Source organism: Varroa jacobsoni, unplaced genomic scaffold, assembly GCF_002532875.2.
Source record: "Varroa jacobsoni isolate VJ856 unplaced genomic scaffold, vjacob_1.0 scaffold_886, whole genome shotgun sequence".
Taxonomy (NCBI): domain Eukaryota; kingdom Metazoa; phylum Arthropoda; class Arachnida; order Mesostigmata; family Varroidae; genus Varroa; species Varroa jacobsoni.
The window spans coordinates 254,336-279,356 of NW_019213788.1; the positions used below are offsets into that span (position 1 = coordinate 254,336).

Here is a 25,021-nt window from a genome sequence, read left to right on the forward strand (position 1 = left end):
GCCCAGATACCAAGACAAATAAAGTCAACCGTTGTTTCCAACCAGCTGACTATGTATATCATAGCCGAAACACGTCCAACAACCTATGCATCCAGATGAATCTACCGCATCTCGCCGCCACTATCTGCGACGCCGACCCGGTTCGCGTAGGGTCGCTATTGCATTCCATTCGTATTTAATCAATCCCCATCTAATCCCCACACCTTACAGTTTCCGTGGATCCTCTGTGCGTGCTTTTGGTTAATAGTAATGATATTCATCCAGTCCGCTTTCTGTATGAATACGTGGTCAGCCCAAGGCCAAACTATGCTAAAGTGCTCAAGACTGATAGATAACTATGCAGGCTTATCGGCTGAGGCAGCAATCAAAAGGATAACGACTTTGTGGTATGGGTGCCTATTTGGGGAGCAGCAGCGTACCACGCTGGCCTTGGTTACGGCCTTGCGTCATAGAGCCATTACGCTTGCTGTTCTTAAATACTTCTTCGTATTCTATATCCATCTTTATATATTAGGTTCGTAACGATGACAGTTAGAGAAAATATTTTGAAAAAATCGAACACTTACTATATAATTCCGTAGTAAAACGTGTCACAATTTAGCTTCACTCGCCAAATAAGAGCACCCGCTTCGATTCAGACTCAACCTGCCAGGAATGTCGTCTTATTTCGACTACGTTTTTACAAGTCTTGGCAATATTTACATGTTATCCTGTATTTTTACAAGTGCATAGTTTCGCATCATCCCGTTAATGTCTCTCCCGTTCTTTGTCGCTCCTCGTACCTCATGCTCAGCTATTATCTTCCCGTATTCTACCTATACGAAAGATTTAATTGCTTGGCGCTTCTAATCTAGTATATCTAATATAACGGTATATATATTCGTCTGTTATACGTTTTAAAGATACGTGTAAAATCAGACAGTTTGAATCAACCGTGAACAATATGTCCACGCGCTTTGCGCACATTTTGCTGTAATTAATAAATATTAATATAATTTATTCTGGAACAGTCTGTTATCTTGGTAAACTAACACACGATAGGCATGGCCCAATAACTCGACAGTAACTAAATCACTATGATATTGCGTTTATGCCGGAGGCCGGTGGGAATGCCAAAGTAGACTAAGATTTCTTGCGCTCGCTACCTAGCAGTTCCGGTAAGCGCCATCCCTTCATCAGTGTGAGCTACTGAATTTAGTAAGTATACGCAAGTTACTAGCCTTGATGGTTAAGAGTCGTGAGATTGTCAAATCCTCTGTTCTGCAAGACGGTCTTATCAACATGGCCACGTCGACGGAATCCGGCCCGAGCAGGGACCTTTGAAACGAGAAAGCCATTGGAGGTCGCAACCTAACGCAGCAGTCAGGCAACCCTGCTAGAATCTAGAGAGGCGCGTGTGGTGGATAACAATGCCCGGAACGGATATGGCATTTGTTGCTATAGAGCTCTGAGTGCCTTCGGACACTCATGGCGATCGTGGCGCACACGTGAGCAAGCCATTCTGATAAGTCTTCATCTATCTGCATTATCTAGTATGTGTAGATATATACATGAACGATTTGGTTGCCTATGCGCTTCCTTTTTTTGCGAAGCACTACGCTTTGCGACGATATCGGCCTGATAGCGTAATTAAATTCATTACTGAACGGCTAAGAGACTATAGAAATCGAATGAGTAGACACATAGATATGTACGAAAGGTAACATTACGCGAGATATGCCTAGGCTAACCAGGCCAGGGTAATTGATGCGACCTTATCAATGCTAAACGGGTATAGTTAGACAACATGCGTAGCCTAAAGTTGACTCCTATTCTACGAATCGATTTCAAGGTGTGTTTTTTTTTTTATTTATTTTGACAAACTCATAGTAATCATCATAAAAAGAAATTGTAGCGTTTTTAGCCGGACATTACCCATTTAAGAAAAATGCCAGAAATATTACTCTTTAAGAACTCATATCGCATGGATTTTCTGTGTTGCATTAAGCGAAATTTACGCAGATCACAGAAATAAGTGCTTTAGCACGATTGCATTTTTGTGCTTAATGTTGTGTTTAAATACTTGTTGAAAGAAACAAAGCTCGAACAGGCATACCAGATTTTCTTCGACTGTATGATAGACTGCTATTCCAAGAAAAAAGCCAATAACCGTATTTGCTAGTATGGTACAATATATCAGCGATTGAAAACTTCTCGTTAGCTGAATCATTAGCGAGCAGAACAGAGTAAACATTTCATAGGTATAATGCAGAATGTGCTCTAAGTAAAATCTCTTAAGCTCGTATCAAATTTTGGACAACTTGAAAGAGTTGGAACGAACTGCTAGCGTTTGCAGTTCCACAGAAAATGGAGAACAAGAAATATGGTATCGGAACAAGGTTGTGTTGGTTTTTTGTATTCGCTCAAGAAGCTTCGGGCCGTAATAACACTTCTTAGTCAGTACATCCCTGAACAGATCAGTCGGGGATTAAGCAAGCTCAGTCGCTGCCAACTGGTAGCACAGCGATCGACGGAAAAGCGACAAGAGTGCCGTAGCAGAGGCATCAGGATTTAGGCAAGCCCTAGGAGCAGATGTATGAAGAGGGGTGATCCAGGCTATAGGGCATTTGAGCGCATGGATTGGACTGCTAGAGTTAGCCAGTTGAACGAGAGGCATCCAGCTGTCGAACATCCGTTTTGCCACCATGGCCAGGAGGCGCCAACGATCTTCTTGAAGATCTGCCAGCCGAGGCTTATGTAGATGAAACTCGGTTTCGAGTGATTCGATTCTTTCTCGTTGACTGAGGAGAAAGACCATTCGTCAAGTCATGACTGTGTTGGCAGCATCAGGCCAAATAATCGGATAAGAAATACTGCAGGTAAACTTGTATCCCGTCTTAGCAACGTACACCTTCGAGCTTAGTGTTCTTAGTGAGCTCGTGTGGCAGTATTATCGCACTAGTTGGATGATATGAGTATCTATTTGGACGTGTGGGCTGTTAAACGAGTTGTTTAGGCCGTCAGGATTTCGAATCAAGTTCATACAGAAGAATTCGCCGGTGGACACAAACGCTCGACCGAAACAGTCGAAATCAAAATGTCCAATTAAGACATCTTTACGAGAATAGTCGTACGTTTTATCCAGCTTGAAGACGTCCAGGTCGACTAAAAAAGCACCGCACAACCCCTTTTCGATTAAGATTGTAATAATTGTAAAACTGCTATTTGAAGTTCCCTGCAGGGGGTAGGGGAATGTCCAGAATATTCCGACTGAAATGTCAAAACAGGTGACGATGCCGGCTTAGTCTGCTATGAAGACTGTGCCGGGCAAGCGAAAGTTGAGCTAAACGGCAAACTGGGATAGGGGCGTTGTCGCTTTAAGATGGCGGTGACCTGAAGATCAACGAAAGAAGCGATTACGAGTTGCCGCAGACGTGGTGGTGAAATTGAAGACAATAACGTAAGGGTCAAGACGACGGAGAATCGGGCAGGGGAGGTGGGATCAGTCCGATCGATTCTCGCTGATGCCTTCGATTCCCGATTCTCACCGATGTCCTCGATCTTCAATTGTTTTCGGCCCAAATTGTTGTCGGTAACTTGTAATTTCGCCTGCATTTTCGAGTATCGTCTATGTGTTCGATTTACATCAATGACTTAGATTCCTATCCACTCTCGTCGGTATCTTCAATGTTGCTAATAGCTTCGCTAGCGTTAACGTCTCTGTTATGGATCACTGCGACAGAATGTGTTTGGACGAGAATTTTCGGGCCGCAAGTGGATTTTCGAAGATCCGTTAGCTTCCAGCGAATGTTGCCCTTCATAGTTGGGGTTTCTTCACGGTCAGTAAAAATAGGGATTGGAGTTTGTTTCCATCAAACCGGGATCGATACTAAGCATCGTTTCAAAATTAAATTAGCATTCATTTCTTTCAGGGCAGTCGGCTGAGTAAATGGGTCAGTCTACATACTATGCATAATCTGTCAGATAACGTTCGGCTTGTATGTGTGAAATGGTATAAGTGAATACCAAAGTACATCAATATGGCTGTCTATTCACTGCTTTGGGAGTGCCAGGCGGTGCTAAGGAAAGCGTAAGGGGGTTAGATTTCCATCCAACACTCAGCTTAATGGAAATGGTCTCCAATGGGTTTTGACACAAGACTATTTTATCTAGGGCATTTACATAGTTCCGAGCAACCAAGTGAGGGTAAATAAGCGTACATTGTGGCTTTAAGTTGTAAAATATTTATTAGCACAAAATAAACTACAATATATCTGTCTAAGCTAATCTGATTATAGCTGCGTAATACTTTTCCGCCAGTTGTTCCAAGTAGCAAATGATAAAAAAATGTCCGTTTTTTACTGACGTTTAAACGTGGACATTTAGTACTAAGCAAAACTTCTCATTTCAAAGCGTATTATAATCAACCATATCGTATCATTACTTGCTACTAACTAAATACAGGCTCTATATGAAGTTTGGTCTTTCGGCGGAATAGACAAGATATAATAAGTGGCACGATGGCCCACAGCTGTGCCGATAATTATATACATTGTTAGGATAAAGCAGCTGGCTACAAGCGTGTCACGCAACTGAAAAAGCTCTGAAGCTGCTGAAGAAGCAAGCTGAAGGAATTCAGCTCGTTTCTGAAAATCGTGTCTGGACCAGTACTGCCTACCTACTGCAAGAGGTTCTGCAGGAATCGAAATAACGTAGATATGACAACGAGAAAAACGTTTGCTTACATAAACGACCGGGAAAGTTTATTAGGGCATGCGAAAAATGCTGCACATCTGAGAAGTTTGTCAACGGCACGTGTCAGGTGCACGAGCATTCTGTGCCCGGTGTGAAGCTACAGATAATGAAACATGCAGTACTAGAACGTAGGTTTACCTGAATCGAAATGCGCGCGTACGGAAGCTATCGGGCCTTTTAGGTGGCGTAGTAAACCGTTACGATGGGCCGTCTACACGTTAGAACACTTGTCGTCACACCATAAGTGACCAGTTTGCTAAATACGGTTTGTTTAATACTTAGACCGAGTAGAATTATAGATGTTCGATTACAAAGATGGCGCAAAAAGTAAGGTAAGTAGCGTCTTTTAAAAGTTGGCCCGACTCGCAAACGACTATAACAGATTTCGCGCGGAGGTGAGTGATTCCCTTTGTCGATGAATTGTCGCCACATCCGCTGGCAGTTAACCACTCATCCTGGCGTTCCTGAACAGCTGCCAGTGAATAAGTCTACGCAACGACAATATATTAACATTTGCAGAACGGAAGTAAAAACTTTATGAACAATTACAAACCTTGTAAACTGCAGGAAAAACTTCATAAAAAAATTGCTAAAAGAAAGTATGTAAATATATAAAGAACTGTGTTCAGCTACACTTTCTCTGCTAGGCCAAAAGTACGGGGCGGTACACCAACAGTGACTGTTACATTACGACGAGACTATCTTTAATGAAATATAAATTTGACTGCGTCATTGCGGATCGATAGTTTCTATGTTATCAAATCCAATGTGCGGTCTTGTTTTTACCAAGTACACGACATAATCTGCTTTTCTGACCGCTGATCTAATAACGCTCCCTCGTACGCGTTTCGAAGGTAGGCAAATCAAATAAGTATGCTACAAGCGTCTTAAAACTCCGCACACTAATAGAAGACTCCATCGAAGAGCCGAAGACGTATGTTACCATGAAAAATTTTCTAAGCCACACTTTCAATGGACGTGTTTCCACATCGACCCGTTGTTATTCAAATGTTTCACCGCGTTTGCTGCCACCTCTCTCGATCAGCTTTTAGACCAAATGATCAATTGACATTGGGCGAACCTTCTGTGGTTAGAAACTATATACAGCTACCTAAATACGTGAACAGAATTGTTAACTTATAGATCGTCTAGCAAAGAGTACGACACATCTTGTTTGTGGCACACAAATTCGAATCACAACGGCAGCAGACGAAATTGTACGTTACGATCAACAGCTCGGCCACAGCCGTGCCTAAGAGATTGATAATTTATAACGGCCACGTGTTTAAAGCCAGCGAAGCACTAGCAACAGCGATAGTGACACTATCTTAATGCGGCGATAACTAGCCGAACGCACATCATTAGGAACAACAGTTGTTCATCCCCGTGCTTCGCTTAAGCTTCCACCTGGCTAAGGTTCCAGGTATTCACAGCCGATGCAGATTTGTCGTTGTTACCGTTTTTGCGATGCGGGTGCAGCTCGTCGAAATGCTTCCACCTCACTGGTTTTCACTTTCTATCTCTTCAAATATCTCGGCTTCGCTGGCGCCCGCTTCGCGGCTCCATTGCCCCGTAGTCTGTGACGCAGCCCAGCATCGTTCAAAGAAAACCATTTTATATTCTCTTGGCGTTTATATTCCCCTTCAGCTGTTTGCCTTCAGCCTCCGAACCGCGCGTCTACCCCTCTCCGCTCATTCTCCAAACAACCCCTGGTAGTTCAGTTGCCAGAGAACTGAGACTGGCTGTTCAAAAGTGAATGCAATGCGCCCGCTACCGTTTCGTTCGACGCGTCGACAACCTTCCTGCTAACTTTTGCGATAGGTTGGACAGCGCGCTCTGTTCTGAACGTCTGACAGTTGTCGTGAGTAAAAGTAAGGACAAGTATCACCTAAAAGGGTGCTTCATAGATAAAGTATAGCCAACAGATCATATGTTGGCTGATAGTTGAATTCGAACGAACTCTGAGGGGAGACAAACTAAAAAAACCAGCAATCTGCCAAGACTGGCAAACATCAATTTCTGTTATACGAATATGTATCACATAAATATTAGTTTTTGCCAAGGAAAGTTTGTGCGACCTGTAGCGTATGCATACTGGTTATTATTGGGTAATAAATTTCATGTACGAACATTTATGAAGCATCAGCGCTGGACGGTGTTAATTTAAAACATTTATCATTATAGTTACCTGCACAGCTTTAGACAGGTATAATATCGTTTTTCAGACCGTGCGTTGTTGCTATGGGAGCTGCTGCTATAAATCTAAGCCCTATGATTTTATCGGTGTTCATATATATTGTTATTGCGGTACAAGCCAACCTCTTATTTGCAGGTAGCTCACATACTAACAGAGTATGAACGAAACTGTATCGCGACATTTCTCTGATCGACATGCGATTTGACCGAGTTCTAATAGAAGTGGTTCGTCCGCAAAATCACGGGCAATTCCTCCCGCACTGAGGGGTTTTTAGCACTGATGGGGGCGTCCTTCCTATTACTGTGTCAGAGTTACCATTTTTTCGTCGTCTTGCTACTGTATGGTCTGACCGGTCTCATACCTACACGGCTACTCAGAACTACCTTCTAAGAGATCTAAATATATATATCCCGGTGCAATATATCCCGAGCACAATCTACCTAATGTAAACGACATAGACCAGAGCGGAGACGCCATGACCGTGGAGCGGCTAGAGTAAAATGCCGCAAGGAGCCGTCGACAGCTGGCAACATGCTTGCGACCTTGACGCATGTTTTTTTAATACGACGAATCCGCTCCTAAATTTCTTACTTTGCTTCTGACCTCACAGTCTACACTTCGCATACCGCCTTCATAGATGCTCTTCCATTCTACTTGTAGTACGTAGCTATTGATGGCAACCGCCAGTCAGGCGGCAGCAACGGGCTCCTACATTGTAGTTTGCCCCTGTATTACTGATATGTCAAGGTAACGGTCCATGGCGCTGGCAAAAGACCGAACCTGATCCACTAACGAGAGATGTTAGAACGCTTTTCTTTCTGTCTCGGCAACCGGATCATCATGCCTGCATCTAGTGTTGTTGTTCACTGAGCTAGGCTCCGCTGCCGCAGTGAAACACGCCGGGGAGCAGCGAGGGACCCGTCAGTAGACCCCCTACGACAGTTACAACTGGCGCAAAACTGGGGAAATGAAGCGGACCCAGAGAACTTAGCTTGCGACATACTTTTAAGCCGCTGTTTGCATATGGCTTTTTTATGTACCTGAGAATTCGTAAGTTGTTACCTTTTTTTTCAGTGGGCCCGTACGAGAAACATGACTAGCCTTTACATATAGGTATGGTCACGAAAATGGAAAATCCTACGTAGACGTGGGTGGAGGGCTGTATTCTCCGAAGTTACACCATTGGAAGCGTCTCTCCTCTTGCTGATATGATTAATATAGAGCGATCCATGCGAATGTATCCATCTTGGTAATTTTTCTGCGTACGAATTGGCCTTCGCGCATTTCCCTGGCCGTGTTTTATTGAGGCAGAGAAAATACAGTATGCAAGATGCCATGGCACAGTCGTCCGGTTCCATGGTAAACGGACGTGTACACGGAGGAGCCTGCGAGGACGAAGCTTCCGGCCAGGGTTTGTACTTATTTTGGGCGTGTCACCGCGCGGATTCCACGAGAGCGAGCGAAGCGACATGAGATGTGGCAGAAAGCAGACCGAAAAAACCATTGAACAGCAGCTAAACATCGTATTTCCGTAGCTTTTGATCTGACTGACTATATAGCAAGTCCCTTAGCTCTAGTCGTTGGATATCCTTGACTAGATTTCGGTATCTTTTAGAGCCAACGAAGCCGCTAGTTAGCTGCTTCATTGAAACTAGCGTAAGCAATAGTGCAATGCTACTGCTGCGGCCGCTTGGTTCGGAGACGTCGACTGCCTCGCTACGCATTGTCGATGCAGTAATTACGCTCTGTCAACGGCAAATAAGCATTCGCTATGATAATACATTATTGATGACTGCGAACTCACCTGACCTACGGGTAGCAAACTGTTGCCTTTTCTCCCTACTCTCTTGCGCTTATTTCAGCTATGCCCCCGACTGCCCACTGCTGTTTGCCGCGAAAGCTGCTAAGGGAAAGCAGCAGCGGCAACGGACGTCCAGCAGATTGGGCGAGAGAGGGAGTCTAGTAAGCATAGCGGCTATGGTGAAACAGAAGGTGGGACACTAAAGAGAGGCCCAACGGAGGGTTGGACCTACTGTCCGCCGTGGCTTGCACAGTAGCGTAGCGGTCGTAAACTGAGTGACGTGCAGGCGCCGACGTATAACGGACCAAATAAGATGTAAACGTTCGATCGAAAATTACGAGGTTCAACGAAAACCAAGAGATTTCGTAGTTCAGATAATCCTCGGTGGTAACGAACGAAAGTAGTCCGGTGGACCTGAGCCACTTCATGTAGGCTTTTTCTGCCATGAAGAAGAGAATTAACTGCGTCTTGAAGGTCGCTACGGTTGCCTTAAGAATGGGGAATGCCGAATTCTTGAAAGGTTCCAGACTTTGGGCAATACCGTTTATTTGTAGTCTCGGTTTCCTTAGCTTGTTATTTGGTAATTGAAATTACGCAGAGCTAAAATGTCCGGGTGTATTAAACCGAATATACCCTTGGATATGAGGAGTACCAGTCGTAGGCGCACGTTCAAAACCAATGATGAGGTAACCATTTTGTTCGATTGAGTTTTACTAGTTTTAGAATATCGTCGTCGGTGTAGTCGTTGACTGTGAATACCCAACGGCTGTGGCGGTGTGAGTTAGACATTTGTGATTAAGTGTTTCGAGTCGGTCATCTTTCCATAACGCGAAGTAAGGGCCTAGTATTACCCCCGCGACACACTTCTCAGCATTTATAGGATGATAGAGGGAAGGAGAAGCTATATAAGTAGATGATAGGATAGAAGTGGTTTAGATATTTTTAAGTGATAGCATCCACGAGCGGGGCAGACCCCCCTAGTTCCTATCAAAAATGTTTCTACTGGGACCGCGAGCGGAGCGGGCCTTTTCCTGTACAAGTTGGTGTTTACAATAGGGACATGGGTGATATTAAGTTACAGCCGTTGGTATCAAGGTTACCAAGAGTGAGATCAAAGGGAATAGGAAGAGGATTCGTTAAGCAGCAAGCAATACAAGACGTTATTATTAAGTACGGTGGTCCAGTGGTTTTATCAGTGGCGACAGGATCGAGTGGAGCTAAGTTCTTTAGAAATTTTATCTACGCAAATCCGCCGTTTGCATCTATGGCTGTTCATGACACTTTTCGTATGGCGTCTCGTCGATCAAATGTTAAGACCATAGAAGGCGACGTATCAAGTCCCGTTCTAAGTATCGCTACTTTAGGAATAAGATATGTAGTAAGAAGATTGTCACAAAAGTCATTCAAGAATATGACGGATCCATTGACGCCGGAATTTATAAATACATATCATGCTTTAGTAGGAATATCATAAATTTGTACTTTCTACAAGTTTATTGCAAGATATACATGATGAAATAGGACAACAATTTGCTCATTTTAAAGTACTAAAATATATATTAAGAATTATTCCCGAAGGATTTGCGCATCCAGCATTAGTTGAAGTTGCTAAGAATAATGACAGATCAGTTCCAATGGCTTTTAAGAGTTACCATATTGGAAATATTGTACCAACCCAAAATGAGCAAGGAGTAACGCCGTATAGTATATTTCATAATCAAATATATACCAAAGTTTATGCATAAGGTTTTAATTTCGACTTATTACGTAAATAAACTTAGATCTTTATAGTTTCAATGTAACAGTAATTAATGGATGGACAAAATACCGAATGATCCTACATCTACAACACCTAACTTAGCTTATCGAGTTAGAGTAATTGTATCAGTTTATGTAAAATTTTATATCTATATGTCTAATATATATAAAATTAAAATATGAAAAGCCTAAAAGTAAGAGGAAACACAATTTCGAATTATGTTTGAATAAAATTAAAAGCATTGTTTATTAATTATCTGTCTTCATTAATAGCTGACATATTATATTTTAGTTACTAAATTGTTATTAAATGTTTCAATAATACAGAGTGCATAGAATGGTACGGCTACATATACAGAGAAAGAGCGAGGGGGAGAGTGAGAGCGAGAGCGAGAAGGTGAGAGAAAGCTAAAGAGACCACGATAAGAAGGTCTTGTCGTTGTCGACTCACCCATTAAGAGGGCTGCGTAGGGATAGTTCGTGGTCATAGCACCGACAATCTCTGCAACCGCGCACCCTGCACCATTTCGTGTAGCCGTTGCCAACCCCTACTTATCATGGTTCATCTCACTAGCTTCGAATTCTCTGGGCTTCTTCTTTCTCTGATAAGTCCCTTCACCGGCTCTCAGTTTCGCCGGCTTTCTATTATCCCGTTTGACTGTCTTCTTGAATAACCGCAAATGAGTTTCGCACAACTTCGAATCGTATCGACGTTCTCTTTCTGTAGCCGGCAGCGCTGCGTTCCTAACAATCTCTACTGCTTGTACTGCCGCAGCTGCTTCGGGCTTTAGCATTTACGTTTTGGCGCGACTTCGTGCGACTCAGTCTTTTCTGGTCGTCGCGGCTGCATGGACGTGACTGTTTCAGCTGACCTGCAAAGAACCTGCGGAGTAATGAGATGGTTGACTCTGTAAGGATCAGGCGTTACTTATAAAACACACCGACACATCGAAAGCAATCCCACGTTAAAGTAAAGCCGAGAATTATTTAGACAGAAGCAAAAGTTATTTCTGCGAAGCGCATGGTTCGTAAGAAGACATCTTTTACTTTAATACACGATTACAAGTTATGAAACTATGCAGGGCTTTTGTGTCGGTGACAACTCGGTGTCATTGTCTTCGCTATTAGAAGAAATCTGGCGTTACTTGCATGCTTTAGGAACGATTGTCATAGGTTAAGAATATAGGCACTAACACGTTGCAATGGAACAACAAGTGGCGTGATGAGCAACCTATTCAGGCTCTATCGGTACCATCTTATATGCCTAATCCCTAGCTCGTCATTCATTTTTTGTATGTCCGGCCCCAATTCGGTTTCAATTAGTTCTAATCTACACAGCATATTATAGCAGCAAGACTACGTATTACTGCCGCCGCCGTAGCTGAATAAAGCATTGATTTGCCCACCCGCCGGCATCTTCGTTAACAGATTTATTTTAGAGCAAGCATATATGTGCATGTCCGACACAGCAGCATGATGTTAATTACCGTTGTATATTATCCTCTCATGGGAACTAGCGCTTGCAGTAAGGGGAGCCGTGACCCCCATTCCCCAAGCATTTCTTTCGCGTCCTCATTCTTTCGTGACTCTCCAATGCGCCATGCTTTCTTCATGTCATATATAAGGTTTGAGGATCCTGAGTTTGTATTATTGTATCTCGACCTCTGTTTTCCTATTCTGTGTGCACTAGCACATGTCCAGCAAGTCTCGGCCTATTCTTGCGGTCCTGCATAGATTTCGCATGCTACACGGAAGGCAGCTTTTTGAAGATTACGTTATAAAGGCTATATGCTTTTGTACACCACGATGAACGAGATGCACGACGGGTCGCGCATATCAGGCTGTCGGTGTGGCTAGCATAAGTAAATGGTTCCATGGAAGTTACAATTAATATCGAGTTACTACTTGGCACGCACGATTGGCGTCTTTTGTGTTTAGGTTTGGTAGGATAGGGAATAGTGACGTTAGTATAGGACAAGAATGTCAGCCAAAGGGAACTGGCAGCACTGGTGAGTGTTACTGAGCTTTTGAGCCCAACGGGCAAGTTGTTAGGCGACAAGCTGGTTATCCGGTTGAGCGACGCGACACAAGAGCGAAACAAATTTAGAACTGAAGGATGTGCAGCGACCGGCGTATGGACACGATGCCAGTTGGTCAGCGAGAAGGAAAGGTGTTGCTTTAAGAAAACAAATCCCAACATTTTGCGCCATTTTCGAAGGCGTTCGGGTAAGACGCGCCACTGTCAGTAGAACTAGGTGTCTACCTTTCAAAATCACGCTAGTGTAACATGCTCTGTCGGAGGAACAGTGTACGTATTCCCTTTTTTTTTAACGTATCCGGTTTTTGCCACAATTTCCGGCACTAATTCTCCGTTTCCGGTGGCCTCGTCATAGGGAAAGTGAAGGTGAAAGCGGGTGAACGGGACGATGGCCAGGGGGGCTTACGAGCCTATCACGCCGAGCAAAAGACGGTTTCTTCATACCTTATGGCGGACGCAACGTTTGTGACTCCGTCGTTTGAATGCGACAGCGGCAAACGCTATTGTAAGTAATGACGTCACACGGAGTATATCGAAATTTGACAATTAGACTGAAAAATCAACAAAAAGAATTCCAAATTCATCATTCGAACATAATGATGAGTGTTGTTAACTACGCCATTATGTAGTGAAACGTTAATTATTAAATTAAGGTAATTTGTCAGAATCGGTGCATATGTAAAAATATGGAAGTAAATATTCGTTCTGTTCCCGTTTTATGGTCCTATTCATATTTGTTTAAGAGTGCGGACTGTTTTCCAGTTTTTGAATTAATGCTAGCTTTAATTGGTAAGCGCCTGCCGGACAGTTTTTTTTTCGTTGAAAGATGCTGGGACCCATCCATGGACCTTGTTTTTATCTATCGCCGCGTCTAACATGTTTTCGTATTTCGCTTTTATAAGAAACGCATTTGTTCGAGCTAATCTGTCTTCTAACTAGACTAAGTAAGTAAGAAAAATATGTAATTTTTAGATAACGAGCTGTTTTTGCAGACATACCGTAAACGTGTCAGTATATGAGAATATTGAGGTGCCGCATTTGCCCTTTCATACAAGACGTTGGTAAAGTGTCTATAATTTACAGGTTTGGCAAAGCGTTATTTGCTGATCTGTACCTCAATGTAAACGTGTGCAAACGCGTGGAAGGCCCATAATATATAAATGCACAATTTTAAATGAGAAAGCAACAGCATGAACACATATTACTCATATTACTACTATATAGGCGCTCAGTATTGTACAGCAAGAGAAACGTAAGTGCAACGCTTTCAGAAGGTAACTCATTTCTATCAATGTTAGTTTAATTCAAGTTTAGAAGCTTTTTAAAGAAAAAATAAAATCATATTTGCTAGAAGTGATTATCTCGAAGCAAACCTAAAAGGAAAATCCTGTCAGAGAACGACAGACATGTCTTCAGATCGCAACCGTCTTGCGGGTCATTGTCGTCAGCAGCTAACACATGCCCCACCTTTTCTATATTATATATATATACCCATAGAACCTTTTCTATATTTAGAGTTCACTTCTCCTACATACAGGATTCAGTGCAGGTCTGACTTACGTCAACAATTGCTTCCAAAATTTTGCTCGTTCGATTACGCTCTTTTCAATTATTGCATAGTTAGATTCTTCATGCCTGTTCTCTGCACTAGTGGAATTCTACGCTTTTACGACGCTACCCACGATGCAGACTAATCCTGTAAAAGAAACGAGGACCCACGCTACCGATACCGATAACAATACAATTCGAAGGATAACAGTGTCAATAATGAATTCCAAGGTGCAGACGGGGCAAAGAAAAGGAAGACGACAGAATAGTTTATGCGTGTGTATTCACTGAACCGACCGCGATCGATTCTATGTAGTCCGGCCATTCGTAGCAAAGCCGGCCAGGAAGACCATATCTTTGCTTCTATTGTTCACTGTCCTATGCTCGACGGCTCTCGGCAAACGGCGACGGTTATGAATGCTAAGTACTAGATTTTGTCCCTATCCTTGTCGCCTCGAATCACGAAGCCGCGGTCGTTCCCTCGTCAATAGACGAGATCGGTTGGTCGGCTAGCCAGCTCATGGCCCACTAGTACTTCCCGCAAAAACTAAGTGCTGCTAGCAGGAGTAGTGATCCCGCATTTGAATTCAGCCGCTCAGCTCATTCGCGTTCGCAGCTCGTCGTAGCTGGCAAGCACATAGGTCCGTGGTTGTGGCCTTTGCTAGTTTCGAGAACAGGCCTGCAGGTAGCAGCACAACACGAGTTCGGGCTGCGCTCCGTTCCCACTTTCTCTTCTTTCACAACTCTGTCGTAGAAGCTTCAGCAACGGCGCATGGAGACATCAGAAATGTGTTAGCCGGACAGCAGGCAAATCGTAGGTTCGAGGCGGCCATGGCTCATACTGTCGACTTTCGTCGTTTCTCAGTCGGCTGCCCATGCTGGATAACTGCTAGTGGGCATTGTGGCTTCGACGATCGGCGGTACGAGCAGCCATTGAGGGGCGGTTGGTGGGTTTTGCGCGTCGCCGCAGAAGCAGCAGCAGCAGCTGCTGCGGCGAGCCGCCGACTAGCAGCCGCAGCAACAATAACGGCACGCTCATTTGAATAACTACGTGCCGAGAAAGCGACATCACCGCCTATGCATGTGCCTAGCCCTTAGATCTAGGAGTCCAGGAGCCAACCTTGGCCATATCTAACCCCCAAGTGCTACCCCCTCAAACCTAGTCTGCCGTTTCTGCACATCCCTAAAGGCCTATATGCCAGTTGGCCCATATAGAGGGTGCATATAAAGGGGCAGGAAAACTGGCGATATTCAGGATGGAACGGAGTCGAACGGACTGGAAAAGACTGTTCAGTGAAGGGCCGGACCAGATCCGGTAGGACAGTCTAAGGCCAATACAATGGCATAGGGGCGCACAGGACGAATTGGATAATATTGTGTGGCATGGCATTGCCTAAATCGTTGGTATTGCTCCTGCTGCTGTTTCTGGTCCTAGTGGCCTGGTTGGAGAAGGCAACCGATACGTCCCATTGAACAAGACTGCCCGCATCATATGTTGTCCTAGCGCTACGATTGGCACTCGGTAAAACGCTGTGGAGTCTGCGCGTGACCATTTACGAACAACGTTACCGAACAAACGGGTTTCGCAACCGACGACTAGTCGTTCATCACTCAGTGGTCATCAACGTAGTCGGCGGCGGTGCAGCGCTTCGGCACACCCAATACAATACAATACAATACAATACAAACATATATGAGTAGGCATAGAGTAACGACAGATAGATTGTCGCTTTCGTTTCGTCGTCCATAATGTAGTCCTCATATCATAGGCACCATTGTGACGGCCATTCTTGTATCTAGGATGATGCAGGCATGTTTGTGCGCATAAGCATCCACCAGTATATTTATGAAGTAAGATGTATTTTATAGCAATACCTTAGGGCATATAGGCTTGCTTCATGCGTCTGGGTTGTTATTGTCCGTGGTGAGGCTGATCAAGTAAACTGGACCTACAAGACAGCCTTCAGCCAAGGTAGATAGTACAGCTTTTAAAAGGTATATACTTTGATACCTTAGATTGTGTCATATATGTCGAAATATATCGGATCTAGTAATTTGACGAAATGGCAGGATTTTCAGTCTGTAAAGCGTGTGCGATCCCCATCTGTGAATGTTAAAAGGGCAGTCCTAATCAAGTCGTATCAAAATAAAAAATAAAAAAAAAAATTAAGCCACAATGTACTATGCGCAATGCTTGAATCATTTTAGACTTTATTTTGCCTTTTGTTGTCCCAAGTATTCAAATATTCAATGTTCCTATATTGATAACAAGTTTACAATGGGATTCATTATAATTAAAAAGGAAACCACGGGCAGGACACAATTCTCCTGTTTGCTTGTTTCTTCGATGAATAACCGCACTTGTCACTATTTCACTAATTATTAAAACCCACATTTGTTAAACCGACATCAATTTGAGCGTCATCTTCTTAGTACAACAAAATACCTATTGTTTATATGTTTAAATAATGTTACAATTTTGACAATATCATGTTTCTTCAAAATTTTCGAAATTAGAAACGAAACTGAGCAGTCTTCTTACAGAGTGATGAATAGATTTAGCTCTGAAAAACGGAGCATGCCGAGTACCTAAATTGGAACACAAAATGACTGGTGTGAAGTTGACTTCTACATATGCACTTGGTTTTGGTAGCCCGTTAATCAGAGTTATGAAATCAAGATTTATTAAGATTAGAAGCTCAACATCGCCAGCTTCAAGCTGTCTTAACGAAGACGAACATGGAGTGTGTACGCCGAGTTAATTATCTAATGCAAGATATCAATAACACGGACAAAACGAGACCAACCCATTCCCCTCTGGCAGTGTTTAATTATCCTACTTCTAATTTCAGTATTTTTTTAACGTTCTCAGCTCGTAATTGTAATCATTAAATACCGAGCTTTTTAATCTTTTTTGTTTTTTTTTTTAATATTCACGTTAATCAAGATACTCGTTTAGGGGAAACGCCGTCGAGGTGCCCGAGGTAAGCTCATGCTCCGACAAGATTACATTCGTTTTAAGTATACTTCACACACACACACACACATCTCTAGGTTTTGAGTTTTTACGTCCGGCATCGCTGCTAAGCATCCTGCCAGACGGCTGAGGCCCAGCCCGAAACGAAGTCTGCTCGGTTCGAACCTGGACCACAACGTGTCCCTAAAAGATTAGCAGGCAGACGCGTTACCCAGTAAACCACCACGGAGGCTCCGCAAACATACCTATATTACCTCAAACACAACCTAGTACGACCGACGAGGCAATTAAGTTTCAAGGCACATAATAACACACTAGGTGAACATCCTGATCCCTGCAAACAATGATAAGCGCCAATTTTTATCAGTAATCAGAACAGTTATCCTTCAACAGCTGTTAAATTTGGCAGCAATATAGACGGCTAAAAATCTCTCGAATGCACTCGTAGACCTTCTCACGCGGCACATACATTGCTATCCGAAATACTTGCGTACAATTGTGACCTGATAAACAAATACAGATGCATATATTATTGAACAGATACATAAACATTTATCGCCACTACCATTACGCGCTCGGTGAGTGTACTGAAGCTGTGTAAAAGATATAGCGTCAAACAAAATATTAAACTCTAAGAAATGGTGCCTTTCTACTCTATGAATCCCCAGAGTCCCTTCCATGTTGTCACCAAATCGAACTTGTCGTTATTCGTGTGGTATAACGATACGAAACAGTGGATTTATAGCCGATCTGAAGTTTCATCAGATCCGGATCGATGACCCGTTGTTTGCTAGATTGAAATCGAACTACAATAATACGGGTAATCGCGACAGGGTGAACTTCTATTCAGAGGTGATTGATAAGGACACAGGTACAAAAGATACCGGCTGACATCAACGAAATGCAGACAAGCTGCCCTGTTCTAAGGCAAAAATGTACGAGATCTCTACAGGCTAGGGCTAGCGCAGGATGGAAATGCATTTATTATAAGCCAGATCGTTTATTAACTTCCTAGTTGAAAACAACGAAGACTGAAACATTAGGGTTGTGCTTTGTTCATACAAATAAATCGATGTTCGACGCTGATTTACGACTTTCGAATTGTTTTTTTTTATTTTTTATTTATTATTTTTTTTTTTTTGCTATTCTTGTCGATTAGGCCGAGCGTTAGCTTGTAGCAGTGACTACAGGCGAGAATAGCTTCTATATGAAAGCCGGCTCGAAACACATGAGCGAAATAGGGAATTGTCGTCAACCTTACGCAATGTGTTGACTCGTAAAAAAATAAGCCAAATCCGTTTCAACTAAGCAGACATATATACGGATTTTAGCATAGGATTATTTATGGTCAACAATGGTTAAGTCGTAGATCCGTGTTCAACAACCATAGTGAACTACTGAACTACGTTTCTAAACAATTTTATTTAATTCAAAGCACAACTTTTTAATGACGTTGCTATAACAATCGAGTCAAGCTGTTTAAGCACAAACAGCTATTTAGCTGTTATTAAGATACACCCGATCTGGCTGGATTTTCTGCATCCGATCTGGGTTTTACAGTGCGGTACTCGGGCATCCCTTCACATAGCAAATACCGTACACGCTCTCAATACCCCAATAGTAATACCCCAATATCTCATTTTCAAGCCTGTACAGTACAGTTTGGAAAAAAAAACGTCTTGTTAGCATGAATAGAGGCTTGACATGTTTATATTTGCTTCAATATGAATTACAGGTTTTTGCCCATTTTGTGTTGCAAGAAAGCTATGTATACGAAGCAAATACACAAACGGAGCGGACTTGCTGGGCATTTAGTTTCAGTTAAGAGTACAGCTTTGCAAGAGACGAAAGTCTCAACGGAACCAGTACTGGAGATTTTTGTGTAACTGTATTTCTGTTAATCGGCTGATCTGTCACTTCATTTCTAGCCTGAGGTTGTCCAAAATCAGCACTTCCCTGTTCCTGATTTTTGGATTTCATGCTTTTATCTAGCCAACAATTTTTATCAGTGTAAAATCCATTCGTTGCCAGAAAATGGCCTTTGATGAAGTTGGCTGTACATGTAATCACATTGGAGTTTGCCTCGCTATAGCACATACAGCCAGAGTTCATGTATGTTATTAATAATGAATGTTTCTGTAGTGAAATGTTTACCCGTATAAACAACCTACAAAGGTAACCTAAAGCCTAGCAATAAGAAACAACGTCGCGAGGTTGCGCAATCACAATAAAAACGGGACGTATAAAGCTGTTATAATGAAGGCTAATCGAGAAAGTTGTCATGCGCTTAGAGCTTGCTGGGCTGTGCACACCTTTATTGAGGTACAATGAAGCGCAATAGTTCGAAAGTATTCTGCCTGGTAGTAATTAGATTTTCTGTTCTATAATACATTGAGCCTGCTTGTCAGACACACCAAGTTATTACCCTAATTAGCCTGATACAGAGTAGATCAAACAAATAACGTCGCTGTCCCTACAAGCATTTGAGATTTTTTTTGGGTAATATTTTCAGAGCCGAAGTGTTATTGCGGCCCCGAGAGGCGAGCCAGCGAAATCAGCTCCCGTTTATGTTAATGAAAAAATTCTTTCGTTTTGTTCTTCCGAAGTCCTTGAGTAGATCTATGCTGCAGGTGGTTCGCAAGTTCATTGCAGATACTTCAAGGTATCGTTTTATAGGAAGATCAGTCACAGTAGACTACTTGAAGGTCTTCAAGAACGTCACATATTTATGAAGCTATCACTTCTAATAAAGCAGCTCACTACCGACAATGCAAACTAGTGAAATTATTTCCAAAGTACTCTCGATTGTCATTATTGTTTCATATTTTTCCAGCATTTGCTAAATCAGAAATGGTTAAGATTGAATGGATAAGAAAAAACAATTGTACTCGTTTGTATTTACCGATGTCTAGTTCTAGTTCGGTGACTGTGTGTGGGTATGACACGAACTCACTTCGGATCAAGCACATCTTCAGTCATCACAGGATGACCATTGCAATAGGCTGTATCATTAGACGAACTACTCGTGCCTTATTCAAACACATACGGCCACGTGGTCGGCGAAGTTCTCCTTTTGCTTAAAGTTTTCGAGAGATAAGATGGCGAAATGCGAGTCCGAAACATCGCTTAGCTGTTCGATTTCTGCGATGACATAAAACTTGCGCCCGTAGCCCGATGCCACATCGCGAATACTGCTGGCTGGAAAAGTTACAGAACATATTTTTTGCTTTAATCATCGTTGTTATCGCGTATCAATGTTGCAGTATTGGGTACAGGTATATTTCCGTCACAAAAATCATGATATTACCTTTGTTTTGTATTATTTTAACTGTTACCAGAAAAAAAAACCTTAATATTGCTTTGTTTGTCTAAGCTAACAAAGAGGTAATGCCGTCTCAAGATTCTGCTCGGCAAACCTTTTTTTTTTTATAGGCTTTTTGTGCTGTGTTAAGTGGATCAATAGGTATAATCTTATACAATTAATACATTATATGAAGTTGTACGTATGTCGGATCATTCGTTTATTTACGACTCTCATGTTAATTAAAGGAGGATAGTTTATAGCTCAGTGTAACAGACAAGGATGACTTTACTGATAAACCGTAAATAGTATTACAGCCATATAAACTCAGAATATCCAAACAAAATCTAAAAAATAGCAAACTTCTATCACAAGGCTCCTTCGGGTTTAGAAGGAAGATAGCTTTTTGCGTGCATCTGTTCTGACTACCTATAAAAACAACTGTCGCTATGCGAGTTCACGATTGTAGATAAGGTATCTTCTAACAAAATTTCCAAATATACAGCGATGTGTTTTTGGAGAATTGCGGTAACGGGAACTTACCATCAGTTTCAGGAACATCGAACACAACAGAGAGTAGAACGTGCATGATAGCGGCAGTCGTTTATAGTTTTAATGCACTGACCTGCTTAAAAGGGAACTTACCTTTCAATCTAAGAAATATATTTCAATATAAAATTTACGGCGAAAATCTTTTTACCTATTAAAACTAAGTGAACGTCACCTATGTACGAATAGGCAAAAAGGCCCGAGTGATTTGAAAATGCGAAATTCGAATATAGCCGAAGACCTCACTGGCACAGAGACTTGACCAAATTAGGACGTTTAGCGGGTTCGTTCTATCAGAGCTTTTCGGTAAACCATTGACTGACGTAAACATCTTACTGTCTATGCGCCAAATGTAGTGGCTCTACCAAGTCAGAAGTAGATGTCTTTCTTTGTCCTTTTTTTTTTCCTTAAGGAAGTTCCTACTAACGAACTATAGCCAATTTGCAATTTTTACTCAGCATATGACGGCTCCGTTTTTGTCACAATAACTTTCAAAGTGAATAAATTCAGTTCTGCCATCTATGCGCCTGTATTGTGCTACATGATAGTACATTGTATAATATTCCTGATTTGGAACAATAACAAGCTCTATTACAGATCTTTTAATTGTTTCAGAAATTATACCATGTCGGGCTAAGTTCCTAATAGAAAGCAATTTATGTCAATAATCTAAGTATTTGTGTGGGCTGTACGACTCTGACGTTATACATTATCATATATTTAACATATTCCCTTATCCGAGCAATGGAAGCTCTCACCTTTTTTGGTGTTCTTTCGGTGCTTACACTGATGATAGCCTTGACAATGCCTTTATCTACAGACGGCAATTAATATCTTAATGTCTCAGTAGATTCTTAGCTCGAGGCTGGTAAAACCTGTTTGCGATTCGAAATTGAGCCAGAGACGTTTCTGGTTTGCCATACATAGATTAATTTTTGCGTAAGGCACACTCACAACGCAGACGAAATATGATTTCGAAATAAATCTTACTGAAGTAAACCTTAGAGTAAATCCTAATGTTATTTCTACTGCGGACTCCTACACGTAAATATTGCAAGAGTCGCATTAGGCTTACGAGGGCTGCACTTCGCGTATATTTGTCAACGTTGGGATGTACGTCAGAGGTAAAGCCTGACTTCGGTAGCCTGCATAACAGATCCGATTCGTATTTCGTTCGGCAATTGCATTTCGAGTATTGGATGCATCTTATGACGGAGACGCTGAAATCGCGCGTTGTCTTTATAACAGTTAAAGCGAGGAGCTTACCTAAAGGAGAAGTGAAGGAAATACTATCATCGGTCGCAGCTACTAACGTTCATGCCAGAAACCGTGAAACGTCGTTCGGGAGCGCGTAACCCCATTGCTAAATTAAATAGATTCGTATTCATGCACTCGACGCGTTCTAGTATTATGTACATCTTCATACAGGTGCCATATAATGTGGTCGTTTTTCTTATACTTGGCCTTACCATCATTGTTGCAAACGGTTTGGCCAACATGAACTCGTAAGAAGTTTTTAAAAAAAGTAGAGGAAAAAAAAAAGTGTAAAAAGTAGAAGTAAAAAGAAAAAAAATACTATGAACGACGGTCGTATTGAAGTCGTCACCGCAGCGCTGGCATCCTTCAAGCACCCTAAAAAGCTCGATTGTTTACACTATTGGCAGCACGGGCCATGCTGCGCTCCCGAATTAATTCACATGTTAACTGCATTTTTGGGTATAAGTAGTAAAAGTATAAGAAACAGTAGAACCACTCAAGTTAGTACGGGGAAAGCCATGCCTAGAATCTGCGTTTTCAGTATGCTTACAAACTCTAGTGCATTTAACATGAACGAGTTCTGAGAGCGTGTGCGACGCACGCAGTAAGGCTGTGTCAGCAGGTTAAAGGTCAACCCAATGACAAGCCCCGAGGAATACCAGCTACACGAACAATAGAAATGTTACATGTAGTATACATTATGTACCACAAGGAAACATGATACAGAGCATGCGTTGAAAGCGCATCCTATGATAAACGGTGCCAGAAGGCATGAGCATTTGGCGAAAGCTTGTGCCTGTACAGGACAAGATTCTAAAGCTCCAGGGGGCTGGCTTCACGATCGTGATAGCATACAATCATCGCATTAATCTTAACACATTTAATGCATTAAATCGGTGGACGGTGAGTTAAAGTAGCAATTTACATTGTGTACCCCAACCTACATCAAAAGGCCTGAGCGTTCCCAGATACGCCCCACAATATAGAACAATGCCAAATAGGTATATAACCGCTGTATCGAATGCGCGCTTTGCCATGACAGACACGGCCCTTTGACACAATGACCGCAATAGTAGTTCGGTAAAAAATGACACACCTACGAAAATTCGTATTCGAGCATACGCACCCTGAACTCACATATGCGCTTACACTCGTAGTCCGTTGCTTTTGTTTTGGATATGCGTGTGCGCCTCGCGATACCGCTGGGTTTTCCTCTCTCGGACTTTTCCGTACAGCCTTCTCGCTATTTCCTTTCTGCCCTTTGTTCTCCTTTTCCACGAATAACATCCTTCTTCCTTGCTAATTCTTTCAGGTGAGAAAGATAGCAGATTTACAAATAGCTACTCCCTAGCTACATCGGGGTCAGGTTAAGCGGCAGGTACCAAACGAGGACATTTCGTCCAGTTGCATTGAGTCAGGTACAGCGTTGAGAGCGTTTTCACATATACATTCGCACGCATCGACAGCGATACAGGGAACTAAGAGCAGCAATGGCTATGAAACTACTAGCAGGGAAAGGAAACAACACTTGAACTTAGCCCTTCCGACTATAGGGCTGCACAAGGGTGCCGTGCAAGCGCAAACGCCGGAAGCTTCTGGCAAGCATCCTTTCGTTAAAGAAAAACCGCCACCCTTCTGACGTAGCCGCCTGCGAAATGTTTTTCCAAAATACAGAATTGCCCCTGTGTAGTCCGATGCCTCGCTTGCCCCATCATTGGCACGATGGTTGCAGTAATGTTGGTTTTTCCGTTATTTTGACCGTGCCTACCGCTGGTTTGCCATTGTCTTGCCTTTGTAGGCTTCTGAGCCTGCTGTGTCATAAATTTCCGCTTTCTGTAGCAAAATCTCGAGGCCACTTCGTTATTCACTCTTTCTCCTCCCTTATTCCCTAACCCTGCTGTCGCAGTTTTACTGTTCCTAGATAGCTAGCACTTCTCCTCCGGCTGGCGGTATCCAGTGTTAACCGGAACCGTCTAGGCAGTCGCCAAACAGTTCTCATTTGGAACCTTGCAAACCGTGGCAGACAGGCTTCTCCCCCTTCCAAGGCCTACCAGAACAGTGGAGAAGTCTAAAAAAATCCTCTTCCACCACTTTTCTAAGGTAACTCTGCGGCAGCTCAAGCCAACTGACTATGACTGAAACGACTTATGACGAAATTACGGGTCCGGCTGTCTCGCAATACTATGATATTCACCGTAGGAGACGAAACAAGGCACGAGTTTCGAAAAAAAAAATGAACAATTCTTACTTTAGTAGTCGGCTACAGTGACTCTGCGTGTTATAGCAGAGGTCCTCCTTGAAAAATATACAAAGGCCAGTTTGAAGGCGGATAGTAGAAGAAGCACACAAAAGATCAAAGCGTGCTTGTTACGGAAATAGAAGGCCAAGCGAGCGTTTATAGCAATGGATACATCTTGAAATAAATGATACACTCATTCGGTACGGTGATTTGTATTAGCGGCCTTATCAATGAGCATACTTATTAGTGTTGACATAAAAATAAACATTATATCTACATGTTAATACCTGTGACCGCTAACTCAGTATTGACGGACAGACCGACACTGGAGCTCTAGCAAGTGCTTAGTATTGAAAAGTATAAAAGTAAGTTGACGACTATAAAAATATCTCAGTTTTTTCGCCTAAATCGATATACGAGAAAAATTACGCTATAATTCATTCGCAGCATTCCTTCTCACTCCATCTCCCCGCGATCAACGAGCAAGCACATTTGTCTCGGGAAAAGTCCTTCGGCCCACTCTTCTTCCCCTGGATGCTATGTTCGTTATTTTTTATTTTTTTTTTTGAGAAAAATTCAGAAAGCTTAACTACGATCCAGAGACCAGTTGCAGCAGCGGAAC

At 42.5% G+C, this 25,021-nt stretch overlaps 1 long non-coding RNA gene across 1 annotated transcript; it reads right to left on the reverse strand.

Annotated features, from left to right (window-relative positions):
• Positions 1 to 10,735: 10,735 nt before the first annotated feature.
• LOC111264696 (uncharacterized) lies at positions 10,736 to 24,575 on the reverse strand. The gene is made up of 4 exons (XR_015312768.1): positions 23,287 to 24,575; positions 20,007 to 20,251; positions 11,978 to 13,079; positions 10,736 to 11,373 (listed from the first exon to the last, which is right to left on the reverse strand). It is a non-coding gene; the product is annotated as an uncharacterized LOC111264696 (long non-coding RNA).
• Positions 24,576 to 25,021: the final 446 nt, after the last annotated feature.